The following is a 13,529-nucleotide window of genomic DNA, read 5'->3' as shown; positions in this document are numbered from 1 at the left end:
AACCAGAGGAAATGGCGGGGACCGGCTGTGCATGCATTTAAATATTGTCAGGGAGGGCTTATTTTTGGAGGATGTCTTATTTTTGGGGAAACACGGTACTTGTACAAGAGGTTCTAGATCGGTGTTTTCCAACCTTGGTCCCTTGAAGAAATGTGGACATCAACTCCCAGAGAGTTGAAATCCATATCTCTTCAAGGAACCAAGGTTGGGAAACACTGATCTAGATAATTCTGCCTTCCACTTGTAAGAACCTGTTCCTTGCTTCTTCTTCTCGCCATTGTATTTCTTTCCTTTGAGAATAGACAGAATATCAATTAATTTAAGGTCAAGCCACTGACAAATAATTTCAATTATGAGGAAGAGAGAGGGCCTCTGAAGGGCTCATTCTCCTTGCTAAATCATGTTGTTTTACCCACCCTCAAGGAAGAGAGTCAGAGGGGAGGAGAGGGACTCAAATCAGTCCACATGTGGTCGCGGGTGAAGGCCACACCTTTTTAGATGTCCTGTGCATATAACTTGTATTGGAAAAATAGGGCAGCACTTTAATAATTGCCAGCCAGAGTTGCTTTGGATAGTGAGATGGGTGGCATATAAATTTAATATATAAAACAAAATGAAACAAATAAATTATATGATGTCAAACACCTTCCTGACTGGAAGAGAAGAGTTGACCTATGGGGTCCTTGGTGCTCTCTGAGCTTGGTGGTGTTCTTACAGCTCTTTCATGACCCAACTAAGGAACACCATCAGTCCTAGAAGGGAACGGGGTTGGCTCTTTGTGGTCTGCCTTATCAGTGTCAGCATTGGTGGTTCTTGGTGGTTTCTTGATTAGGTTGTGGTTGTTGTTGTTGTTTTAGGGTTAACTTGCTTGTTTGAGTTGGTATATCCTTGATTGGGGTATCGTTTACATTTTGATTGTTGGCCTGGTATTAATCTTGGTGTTAATCTCTGCTGATCTGGATATTGATTGCTGGCAAGGAGGGGTTGTGGTCTTTTAGCTTTTGGATTGTCTCTTTTAAATGGTACGTAGATGTTGTTTATCTCCAAGTGCCCGTTGATGGCTGATTTGTCTGAATGCCAGGCTTCCAGGAATTATTTTTGGACTCAGCTTGGTTAAAGTTGCTCTAAATGCTCTAAATGATATGTAGATGTTGTTTATCTCCAAGTGCCCGTTGATGGCTGATTTGTCTGAATGCTGAAGGCTTCCATGAATTATTTTTGGACTCAGCTTGGTTAAAGTTGCTCCTAGTTTCCCAATTCAATTGCAAGGAACACCCAGATAAGCAGAGATTCATTACCCCAATCAAGGAGCCACCAACTCAAACACTCAAATAGTAAACAACAGCCTTGGAACCACCAAGAACATTCCCACCAACACTGACACCGATAGGGCAAGCCACTTGTATATGAATAGGGAGCAAATCCCATTCCTTCTAGCACTGATGATGTTACCTAGATGGGTAATGAAAAATTTGCAAAAAAATTAACAACCAAGCTCAGAGAGCACCAAGGACCCTGTAACTCCCTGACATGTTTTGACCTCCCCTTGCAAACTTTCCTTTTCGGGAGCTGAAATCAATACATGAAGATGAAGAATAGCATTAAATCAGAGCACTTTACTTAGCTTCATTCTTTTGCTATTTTCTCAAGAGGAGGCGAGATGTCGTCTCCAATTGTTTGCAATTTTGTCAAAGTCCTTTGTAATGCACAGCGATACAGAATTGCTTTCGATAAGAAGTAAGCTACAATTCCCAGGTTAGGGGATACGACATAGAGTAACTAATAGAGACTTGTAACATACTTAGTGTAGGATGGATAAATTAAAACCTAGCAGCCTTCTGAAGAATAATTCTGACAAATGCAATTGTTTTAATGGGGCATTGTTTTAAAAATCTGATTTAAAAATAGGCATCAAATCCTATATATATAGGATATATATAGGATGTATATATTTGATGTATATATGTATATATATATAAAGGAGGATTCCCTTTACACTGAAACTAAGAAATGCAAGCTTTTGAAAAAGCTTGATGTAATATGTATGTATGTGTGGGTGTGAGTGTGGGTCTGTGGGTCTGTGGGTGTGTAAGGGGAGTCCTCCTTTAGCAACTCCAATTGGGACTGGCCATTGAAAGTGGACGCTAATTGAAACCACAACTGTGTTATGATCCTTTTTTCGGCTTTCTTTTGCTTTAGAAACCCGCATGTGAGGATTGCTCATATAGTTACTTTTCCATCACTGTTGTAACTGCAGGTTGTGGCTAAACAAGGCAATTGTGAAACGTGACTTACAATTGTAATTCCAGGTTGAATTACAGTCGCACGCCAAAGATTAGCCGTAATTTTAAAATTCAAGTACAAACTTTCTCTGACACCTTCCCTAAAATTCAGGATTCATTTTGCCCTATTGGTCTACTGGGGATGTTTCCAGATGTTGCATTTTGGGGGTTTAGTTGATGTAACTCCCATTTTTTGAATTTGCACCTGCCATTGGAAGATTATGGGAATTGCCCCCCTGTAACTGGAGAGGCACAGAGACGGGGGAAAATCACATTTCTTTTTATTTCCTTTTAGTGTTTTCTCTCCTGGTTTAATTTCTTCTCAAAAGCTACTTTGGCATAGGTTTATTTCCAGATGTGGTATATTTTGCTGACCTTGAAAATCAAAAAGATGCATCATTTGATATTCAACTTTTCTCACCTGCCTTTAAAAAAAAAAAAAACTGTTTCCCAGCCTTGGAGAATTGGGAAATTCTGGTAGGTGAAACACAATTAGAGAAGGAAACACTAGAGGGGCTAATTTATTGATGGAGAATGGGCTGACCAACTGGGCATCCATCCATGCCCAGGAGATGGGAATCTGATTTTGCAAAACTGAAACCCATTTCTGTACCCTTCCTTAGCTGTCCATCAAATTTGCAGGCTTCTGAGTTGTGCCCTTTCCATTTTTGAAAATTGTATTCGAAAAACAAAAACCTGTACAAAAATGCATCTGTTTATGAAAGACATCACAGAATTCATAACAAATGTATACAATCATGTTCAGAGAAATGTGCACCCAATGTATGCAGGGTAACTGCAAGCTAAAAAGAAAATATGCATCCCCTTGCTTGATGTACTGTAGCTGTGAAAATGAGAAAAAACTGATTTTTGCAAAAAGAAAGAAACTGTAGATTCCCATAAATGGGGAATGAAACAACAGATTCATCCTTCCCTCTTGCTCCTATACGCACACCGCCTGCAACTTTGGCTTCTGTCTTCTTAAAAATATAGCAAGGCATCTCCAGGAAGTGAATGCCCATTCTGGTCTTCTGGCAGACGGGAGAGATAATAGGAAAATAACCAAGTTTATCTTGGTCCTTCCTGCCAAAGGAGACTCGGAAGTCTGTAATATGGAAGAAGACGGAGGTCCCCTAATTGTTGAGAGCTTCACTTGTTCCGTGTCTGTCGTTGTGGGTTGCATTTGTGTGTCTGTTGAGCTAAATCTGACCTTCTTTTGTCTTCTCTGAGCTAGTTATTCTCTTATCCGCAAACTTTTAGAAAGGCACAGAATGCTGGGGATATTCTGTTAGAGATGCTTCTGCAGTTTAATGTAGTCCATTCCAGGCTGTTCACCATATCCATGAGATTCAGAGCGAAACTTCCTTTGGTAAGGAAAAGTCTGCAAAACTGGGAAGTAGTATAAATCAAACCTGAATCTTCCAGGAGTTTCTCCTTTAGCCCAACTGCTGTGCCTGCTGCTGTGTCCGGCTTGGTTACAGCTGCTGAATAGCAGAAGGTTCTTTGGAGTCCTTGGTATGGGTGGGCCCCTGCGTGGCGGGAGAGAGGGTGAAGTGCATGGGGTGATGATGATGGATGTGCTGTGGGGGAGGGGGATGAGATGTACATACAGGTGCCAGTCAAATTCCTCAATAAAAAGCATAACCTTGATGTGCTTCTGGTGCTGTTTTTTCCCCACCCCCACCCCCACCCCCCGCCACACAGAAGAGAGCAGAAGAGGAATGGCGGCTCACGGAAGACTCCGTAGGGAAGTGTCTGTGTGTGACTCCCAAATCATGTTGGCTTTGTTCAGGGAAGGGAGGAAGAGGAAAGAAAAAAGGAGGGGAGGAGGGAGGGAGAGAGGTAAGAGGGAAAGAAGGAAAGAAGGAAGGAAGAATGGAAAAAAGGAACAAGGGAGGGAGGAAGAAGGGAGGGAGGGAGGAAAGCGGGAGGGAAGGAAGGATGGAAGGAAGGAAGGAAGAATGGAAGAAAGGAACAAGGGAGGAAGGAAGAAGGGAGGGAGGAAAGTGGAAGGGAGGGAAGGAGGAAAGGAAGGAAGGAAGAAAGAATGGAAAAAAGGAACAAGGGAGGAAGGAAGAAGAGAGGGAGGGAGGGAGGAAAGCGGGAGGGAGGGAAGGATGGAAGGAAGGAAGGAAGAATGGAAAAAAGGACCCCTGGTCTGGGGTCTTGGCCAGAGAGATGAGCTGCTTCTGTTTGTTGTAACCCAGTTCTTCCTGTGACTGGAAAAAAGAGGGAAATTCTTCGCCAGGGCCCTTGTACTTTCTCGAGTCTTGCAAGAACACACCGCGTCAGTTCAAAAGTCGTTCCAAAGTCGCTCATACTGGAACCGATTAGCATGCAATCAATCTCAATTTATCTTGGGCCGACCAGCAGAAACCTATTGAGTTGTCAAAGGGGCAGAATTGATGTTGTATCAATAGCTCTTGTTTGCTCCCATTCCTGTTCTCCTGGCCAGGCAGCGGGAGGCTCTGGGTGTACTTGAGTCACAATGCTGAAGTCTAAAAGGGTTGGGTCCTGAGATCCAGTTCCAAGATTAGAGAACCTGGAAGCTGATAGAAACCCAGACCTTGACCAGGAGCCGGAGAAAGCAACCAGATGAGAAGAAAAATGGAGTGAGTTATCTAGATGAAGGGGACGTGGTGGCTCAGTGGCTAAGATGCTGAGCTTGTCGATCGAAAGGTCACAGTTCAGCAGTTCGAATCCCTAGTGCCGCGTAATGGGGTGCTCAAAATTTCCGCTACCGGTTCTCCAGAACCTGTCAGAACCTGCTGGATTTCACCCCTGTAATGGCCTCTCTCTGCCTCTCAGGGCAGGGCCAACCATGACTCCATCGCAGGTGGCAGCTGGCTGGAAGCAAACACAGCTGCAATATCGGGAGAGCAGGAAAATCAATGGGTGATAAGGTCCATCAAGCAGCAATTAATAAACTAGCCAATGGAGGCAGAAGGGCTGGGATCAGATGCCCATCGCTAAACCCGCTTGCAGGAGTCTTTTCTTCCAAGCTAGAAGGTCAATTGCATCTCAGTCCACGTCATCCTTCTGGGTTGTCAGCGAGAAGGAAGTTAAAAATAGACTGAAGATGATGGCTTGTAGGCCTATGGCACAAAGTCACGCCACCAACGTTGCGGGGGTTCAACCAGCCGATTGAGTCCGCCATCTTGGGTTTTGTTGACTGTGGATCCCCCCTGTTATCAATCTGGCCTTTTGCAAATGGTGGACATTCTAATACGGAAGGGCTAATACGGCTTGTGTTTTGTGATCGTACACAGTCAGACATGGTCCTTGGGGGCCGTGTTTTTTGAATCCAGTTCTGTCATATTCCCTTACTTTTAGAATCATAAAATTTAGAATAACAGAGTTGGAAAGGGCCTTCGAGGCCATTTAATCCAACCCCCTGCTTAGGCAGGAAACCCTATACCATTTCAGACAAATAGGGATCCAATCCTTTCTCAAACACTTCCAATGTTCCTCGCTCTCTCCCTTGCTCCCTTGCTCCCTCCTCTCCTCCTCTCCCTCCCTCCCTCCCCTTCTTTCCTTCCTTCCCTCCCTCCCTCCCTCTTCCTTCCTTCCTTCCTTCCTTCCCTCCCTCCCTCTTCTTTCCTTCCTTCCCTCCCTCCCTCTTCCTTCCTTCCTTCCTTCCCTCCCTCCCTCCCTCTTCCTTCCTCCCTCCCTCCCTTCCCTCCCTCCCTCCCTCCCTCTTCTTTCCTTCCTTCCTTCCTTCCTTCCTTCCTTCCTTCCTTCCTTCCTTCCTTCTTTCCTTCCTTCCTTCCTTCCTTCCTTCCTTCCTTCCTTCCTTCCCTCCCTCTTCCTTCCTTCCTTCCTTCCTTCCTTCCTTCCTTCCTTCCTTCCTTCCTTCCTCCCTCCCTCCCTCCCTTCCCTCCCTCCCTCCCTCCCTCTACCTTCCTTCCTCCCTCCCTCCCTTCCTCTACACTTGAAATCTGAAAGCAAATGTAAACTTTTTAACCATTTAGTTTGATTAAAGGTTTTGGTGGGTTTGTGCTCAATGCTACCAGAGAAGAGAGGAGGAGAGGAGAGGAGAGGAGAGGAGAGGAGAGAAGAGAGGAGGAGAGGAGAGGAGAGGAGAGGGGAGGGGAGGGGAGAGGAGAGGAGAGGAGAGGAGAGGAGAGGAGAAGAAGAGAAGAGAAGAGAAGAGAAGAGGAGAAGAGAAGAGAAGAGAAGAGAAGAGAAGAGAAGAGAAGAGAAGAGAAGAGAAGAGAAGAGAAGAGAAGAGAATAACGGAGCTGGAAGGGACGTTGAGGGTTTTCTCCTCTGAAATGAATCAAATCCCCGGCACACAAGAAAGTCAGATGTAATCATCTCAAATTTCCCTTTAGCTGTTGTCGAAAGAACCCCAATGTTGTTTGCCTGAACCCTTAAAGAGACTTTCTTGAGGGTTTCAGAGGGGAGGCAGTTTCTGACTTGTAATGGCGGCCAGGGATAAAGTCTTCCCAACTTCCCCGGCGCAGTTGCTTTATCTGAGTGGTCTTCTCGCTCACCTTGGACCCCCTCATGCCGATGGAATATGTTTTTGACATTTTCTAAGCTGTTTTGGCGTTGCTGACAATTTTTAATGTACTAACTGCCTGGTCCAGTGAGCTGATTAATTGGCGCAGGAGAGATCAATACAAAACAGAAAATTAAAACAATTTTAAAGTGATTAAGTAGTTTAACACCTGTCTGCCATGCCGTCAGCACAGGAAGAAAAATACAGCAGGTGGCAAAAGGCCTCGCACAGCCAGAGAGGATGACAAATGGACCTCTGAAGGGCCCTCTTCGGCTCGCCCATTTTCATGCCACGGGAGAAAGCTAGCTTTGGCCAAACATCTCTCCAGAATCTGCAAAGGCACAAACAAACCCATCGCTGCTCCTCATCCTAGGAGCCCCTGCCTATCTCAGGGCTGTTTTGTATCCTATAATGTGGGAGGGAAAGAGGGAGTGGATCCAACAGACTGAGTTCAGCCCCAAAATGGGTTCTTAGGAAAGAAAGACCCTTGACTCCAAGTGGTTACTATATAGCTGTGATGACGAACCTATGGCACGCATATCAGAGGTGGCATGTAGAGCCCTCTCTATGGGTGTTCTCCCCCAGCTCCGGATTCCCAAGGATTGTGACACACACCAACAATCCTTATCAAAGTTATAACGTACCAAGAATAAACAAAGTCCGGCAAAGGTTGGCAACCAGCCCAGAAAACAAGATACGATAAGACACTCACTCTCCAAAATGCTCTGTAATAATTACACATTGTTTCCAGCAAGAAATTACTAACTGCCTGAGACTTAAATAGGCTATGGGAGTGGCCTTACTCTCGAGGAGACCTCCTCCTCCTGAGTAGCCACTCCTGCCTTTTGGCAGCCCTGTGTGCCCGAGCATTGAGGAGAGGCTCCTCCACTTCACTCTCTCCACTTGAAGGAGCCTCTGGAGGTTCTGAAGGCCCAGGCTGAATCTCTGCCTCTGGCACCACATCCTCTTCAGCCTCCTCGCTGTCTGATGCGAGTGCCGGCTGCGCAGGCTGCTGGCGCGACCCCACACCAGCCTCGTCGTCGGGATCAGCCACGATCCGTGCAGGCCGCTGGTGGGCCACAACAATGGGCATGCACGCCGTCGCCAGCTGCTCTTCCAGCGCACACAACGGAACTGGACAGCTGGTCTTCATGTGTGCTGGAGCGCTGGAAAATGGCAGTTTTTCAGGCCAAAACCAGCCCGAAAACGGCCTGAGAAACACCTAAAAGACAGGCATGTGCTTGCCAGCCAGTTAGTCTTTGGATTTCCGATGCTCTAGCATGTGCAAAGATCAGCTTGCTGGGGTGCATGTGCATGCTGGAAACTCAAATTTCTACTGGCCATCATACGCATTTCTTCTTCTTCTTCTTCTTCTTCTTCTTCTTCTTCTTCTTCTTCTTCTTCTTCTTCTTCTTCTTCTTCTTCTTCTTCTTCTTCTTCTTCTTCTTCTTCTTCTTCTTCTTCCTCCTCCTCCTCCTCCTCCTCCTCCTCCTCCTCCTCCTCCTCCTCCTCCTCCTCCTCCTCCTCCTCCTCCTCTCCACAAACCTCACTCCCTTCTGGCACTGATGATGTTACCTTGTTTGTTGATGAAACATCTGCAAGAAAGCTTCCAAGTTCAGAGAGTACCGAGGACCTCTCATTTCAAATCAGAGCTACACATATTCTCTTCTATCAGCATCTTATTTCAGATTACTTAATTTTAAATCCGCACTCAACAATTCCTCCAGTGGCCAATCTCCACTTGTTCGATTTCAGAATATGAGGCAAAGTTTTGCTAGTTTGTAACTTTGCCCGGGAAGCACAGCTGGGATCTTTAGGTGATGGGCAGTGAAAGTCGAGCAAATGATAGGAGGGGATGTGGAGTGAGTTTGTGTGCAAGGTCGGGGGAGGGGAGAGATGTTGGCAGCCGGATGGATGGTTCTTCCACTTCAATTCCACATCCCTTTTCTTCCAGACAAACCCCGTCGGATTTTCATAAATCAAAGCACCCCACTCTTTAATAAAAATTTATTGACTTACAAGTGATTATTTATCAAAAGGCCATTAATAGCAGATGCTGGAATGATGTGCTATTGGGTGGTGCAAGGAGACTAATAGGAAATCAATGCTTACACTCGGGTGGAATGCAGATAAGGGGGCCTCCGTGTCCACCCACCCACCCAATGGCAGCCTGAGCCAGCCCTTGCCTTCCTGGTTGCCCAAGTAGTCCCCAATTTATATATCATTTACAAATGAAATGATCAATACTTTTAATCTAGAGCTAAATTTATTAACTTTCCCATCGGAGAGAGAGAAGACGTATTGACTGGGGGGGACGGCGAGGGATGGTGGCAGGAGGAGAAGAGGGGGACACTCCAGCAAGATGGATGCTTTTGAAGTCACCTGGGTGGCCTTGTAGCTCTAGATGCCTCCATCTCCTCTCTGCTTGCTTTCCTTCTTGGCTCCCTGGACATCTGTCCTTCAACAGATCAAGAGAATCGCCAGACCGATGACGGCTGGGAGACTCAGCTGTCTCACCCAGGAAAGGTATGACACCCACGGTAGCCTCTCTGTACCCCTTGCAGTGGCCCGCAACAAACAAACAAACACGCAGAGGTGAAATCTGACAGGTTCTGGAGAACCAGTAGCGGAAATTTTGAGTAGTTCGGAGAACTGGCAAATACCACCTCTGGATGGCCCTGGGAGCGGGGAGGAAATGGGGATTTTGCAGTATCCTTCTCCTGGAGTGGGGAGGGAATGGGGATTTTGCAGTATCCTCCCCCTGGAGTGGGGTGGGAATGGAGATTTTACAGTATCCTTCCCCTGCCATGCCCACCAAGCCACGCCCACAGAACCGGCGGTAAAGAATTTGGATTTCACCACTGCACACACGTACAGATTTATTATGGACAACTTAGCAACCTCTCACCCAAGGGAAATCTGAGAAATTTTTCACGCCGCCTATATCTGGGAAGGAAACGACTCCGCTAGTCGCTGCTGACTACATCCGTTGTCCGCGCTGTTGCTACCTGAGTTAAAACGTAAGTATTAAAAATGGCGGGTTGATTTCTTGCCCAACTCTTGTCTGGGTGTATTAAACGGATCGTATAATTTTAAAAGGGTTGTTTTGAGGATCCTTTGGCTACCGGGATATTAGAAAAGGAGGCTGCCCGCTGAGACATAACACTGTTATGGAATTCTACCTCAGCGTTCTCCTTTATTGGAGACCCGAGAGGCTGGCCATGTTCTTAATGGGTGAAGCAAAGAGACTTTTGTTTCAAATGTTAACTGGGGTTGTACCAACGGTAAGTTTCACGCAGTGGTGGATTGCCCCCGGTTCGGACCGGTTCTATAGAACCAATAGTAAAACCAGCAGGAGGCTCCGCCTACCAACCCCAACATCATCAGAATGCTTCTGCGAATGTGCGGAAGCTTCTGTGCATGCCCAGAAGAGTGCGCACACGGCCCCGTTGTGAAACGGGAGTAAAGGTAAGTTGAACCCACCCCTGGTTTCATGTTATGTTACTACTGGTTTGCCATGCGCGCACTCGCTTCATGTGTGCGTGTGCCCAGTTCGTGCACGCGTCTTCCGTGCATGCGCCCAGCATAAAAAATGTGCCTAAATAGGATGGCTGGGCAGCGGGTCCGCCCATGATTTCCGCTACCGGTTCGGGCGAACCGTTCTGAAACCGTCTTATTTTGGGGGAAACAGGGTAGTTTGGGAAATGAACCTTCTGCAAGAAAACCAACAAGCTCCAGAACACAACACAACAGGACTCTCCAGAAAGGATTCTGTAATGAAGATGGGCAAGGAAGACAGGACCTTTATACACACACACACATACAGACACACACATACACACACACAGAGAGAGAGACACACACACACCTTGGCCACGTTGCACAAAGTCCGTGGCCTACCTAGAATTCTCCTAGCTTTGAAACACCTTTAGAAAAACTTGTTCTCCCAGATCAAACGGAGAAGCGATAGAATAATTGCAGTAGACTTGGCGCTAGCTCTTAATTCACAGATCGGGAGACGCCAAGGTGACAGGCACCGGAGCAGCTAAGGAGCTGCTTGTTCTGAAAGAACGATCTCTTTTATCAAAGCTGGCCAAAGTTCAGTGTTGCACACAAACAACTGTTGTGACCCATGCCCAAGTAGTTAGTATTAAATACAAACAGTTCGAAAATAAACAGACTTTATTAGAACAGCTCAGCGTCATTTGCATTGGGGGCACCTGTGTTGGCCCAGGCTGGGCTCCATTGTCTCCAGCGGAGGAATTTCTCGATGCCTCCTTGCCTTATGATCAAATGCCACTTTTGCTAGTAGTTTGTTTTGCTAGCCCTCTGCCAGTGAAAATGGAGCATGCGTCCCCCACCCCAAGCTCCATTTTCGCTGGCAGAGGGCTGCAGCAAGCTGTTGTGGCTGAAAACAGAGCCTGGGCTCTGAAGTCTGCTACCGCTTCTGAGAGTCTGCTACCGAGTGTGTGCTGCGCGAGTACCCGCGCAGTGCTACAAAAGGGACATTTTGAAGCCTTCCGAGTCTGCAAAGGTAAGTAGAACAGTGAGGGGGAGGGGGAAACCTGCTGTGCCGCGCGATTTAGATTAGCTAGAAAGCAGGAAATCCGACAATTCTAGCTAACATAAATCGCACATCACAGCTTATCGTCACCCAGCTGATCATCAGAAATACCGGTTTGCCTGAACTGGTAGCATTTGTTACTAGCGGTTCAGGAGAACCGGTCCAAACCGGTAGCATTTCACCCCTGCTGGGAGAGCTGCGTGCGGCCCTCCCAAGCCGTTTTCGCTGTCAGAGGCACCGTGGGCGGTCCTTTGCTGCTTCCAGAGTGGCCCCGCGGGCCAGATCTAAGCACCCCGTGGACCTTGAATTTGACACCCATTGTCTAGGGCGACTGCTTTGGTTTCCAAGGATTGAGAAAAGAGCTGAGGTTCTTAACAGAGCTGGCGGTTCCCACACAACTGCACAGCTAGAGGGAGAGATTGGTTCATTCAGAAAGGGTTGGTGCTTCAATTTTATCCAGCAACTAGGGTGGGTGTTGCGGTCCGCCAGCAGCCTGCAGAGCTGGCAGCGGAGTCAGACAGCGATGAGGCTGAGGTAGAACAGGGGCCAGTCCTGGAGGCTGGGGAAGGCCCGGATGAGGGCTCTGCGTCGGAGGCAGAGATGGGGCCAGGGCCATCAGGGAGTGAGGTGCGGACTCCGGAGCCTCCAGAGGCTGACAGTAGAGAGGCAGAGGAACAGGAGGAGCCTGTTCCTAGTGCACGCATGAGAAGAGCTGCCAGAAGGCAGGAGCAGCTAAAGCAGAGAGGACGACTCGGGAGTAGGGCCAAGAGATGATTGGCCCCTCCCATAAGGCTTAAAAGACCAGCAACGGCTCTTGGCCTCTTTGCCAGAAAACATTGAGTGAATTGCTTCTTGTTTCACTGTATTCATTTCTTGTCGGTGTCTTCTGCTTCTGAACTTTTGCCAAGAGAAGCCTTTGGCAGTTTGCCTAATTATACCAAGGTTGGTGATTAGACTGAAGAATTTGTGATATGAAGAATTTGTTTTAATTTAGTTTGGACTACGCTGAGAATGAGTTAATTCTCAGCTGTTCTAATAACGTCTGTTTGCTTTGGAACTGTTTGCGTCTAATACTACCTACTGGGTCACAACAGTGGGCTAGAAATATGGGCTTGGGAGAAGGCTGTTCAGGATCTCAATGAAAGAAGTCAGATGCAGTGACCCCCCCCCACCTCCCCGATGCCTCCTTGGTCTTTGGGTGTATGGTTTCCATCCAAGTCGATGCCAGAAGTAATAGTTATTCTGAAGTAACAAGCAGCAATGCAAAAGACCCAAGCACAAGAGGACCAAAATGCCTTGGGAGGAAAAGTGAGGGGATGAGTGGCATTTCTCAAATAACAGAAATGAAACGGGCTTTAAAAACGGCCGTGTTGTCAGGTACGGAGGCTTCCTTAAGTCGGGGCCACTGACTTCAGCAACTGAAACTGTCCGCCTGGCTCAGCAAGTGCTAAATGTTGCCTTTCTTTACAGCTGAAATTTAGGAGGGATTACTTGGGAAGTCTGGAAGGGACGGAGGGGTGGGGAATGCCTGTGTAATTCGGCCCAGAGTTATTTGCAGAATCTGCGGATGGCAGGCCAAGTTTCCAAAGGACCAAGTTCTTTAGGGGTCAAATCGGTCTTCCGCAAGGAGTCACCTGGCCCTTTCCTTCCAATTATGCCGGGCGAAAGGAATAACGCGGGGCAGCAAAGGGGGAGGTTCAAACTCTTAAAAAGACGTACCGTATTTTTTGGACTATAAGACACACTTTTTTGACTCCCAAAAGGGGGTGAAAATGTCTGTGCATCTTATAGACCGAATATTACTGAAGCCCCACCCACCCACCAGCCGTTTTTTCACCTCCGCATGGGCCTGTTTTCGACCTGTTTTTGAGGCTTTGAGAAAAAACGGCCCCAAAAAAGCCTCGGAAACGGCCTGAAAAAAGCCTTGAAAATGGGCCGAAAACAGCCTCAAACACGGCCCGAGAAAAGCCCCCAAAACGGCCCCCAAAAAGCCTCAAAAATGGGCCAAACCCCCCCCCCCGGAAACAGGCCGAAAAAAGGTAGGCCAAAAACCTTTTTTGTTGTTTTCCTCTAAGTTTAGGTGCGTCTTATAGTCCAAAAAACGGGTATTTCTCTCCTTTTAACACCCAGAGCAACAATGCAGCCAAGGCCAAGAGAACACGACAACTCCACACGGTAC

The sequence above is a fragment of the Pantherophis guttatus genome, chromosome 9 (genome assembly GCF_059756535.1).
Source record: "Pantherophis guttatus breed Tessera chromosome 9, ASM5975653v1, whole genome shotgun sequence".
NCBI lineage: Eukaryota > Metazoa > Chordata > Lepidosauria > Squamata > Colubridae > Pantherophis > Pantherophis guttatus.
The sequence above is the reverse complement of the archived record's forward strand: the minus strand, read 5'-3'. Positions refer to the sequence as shown.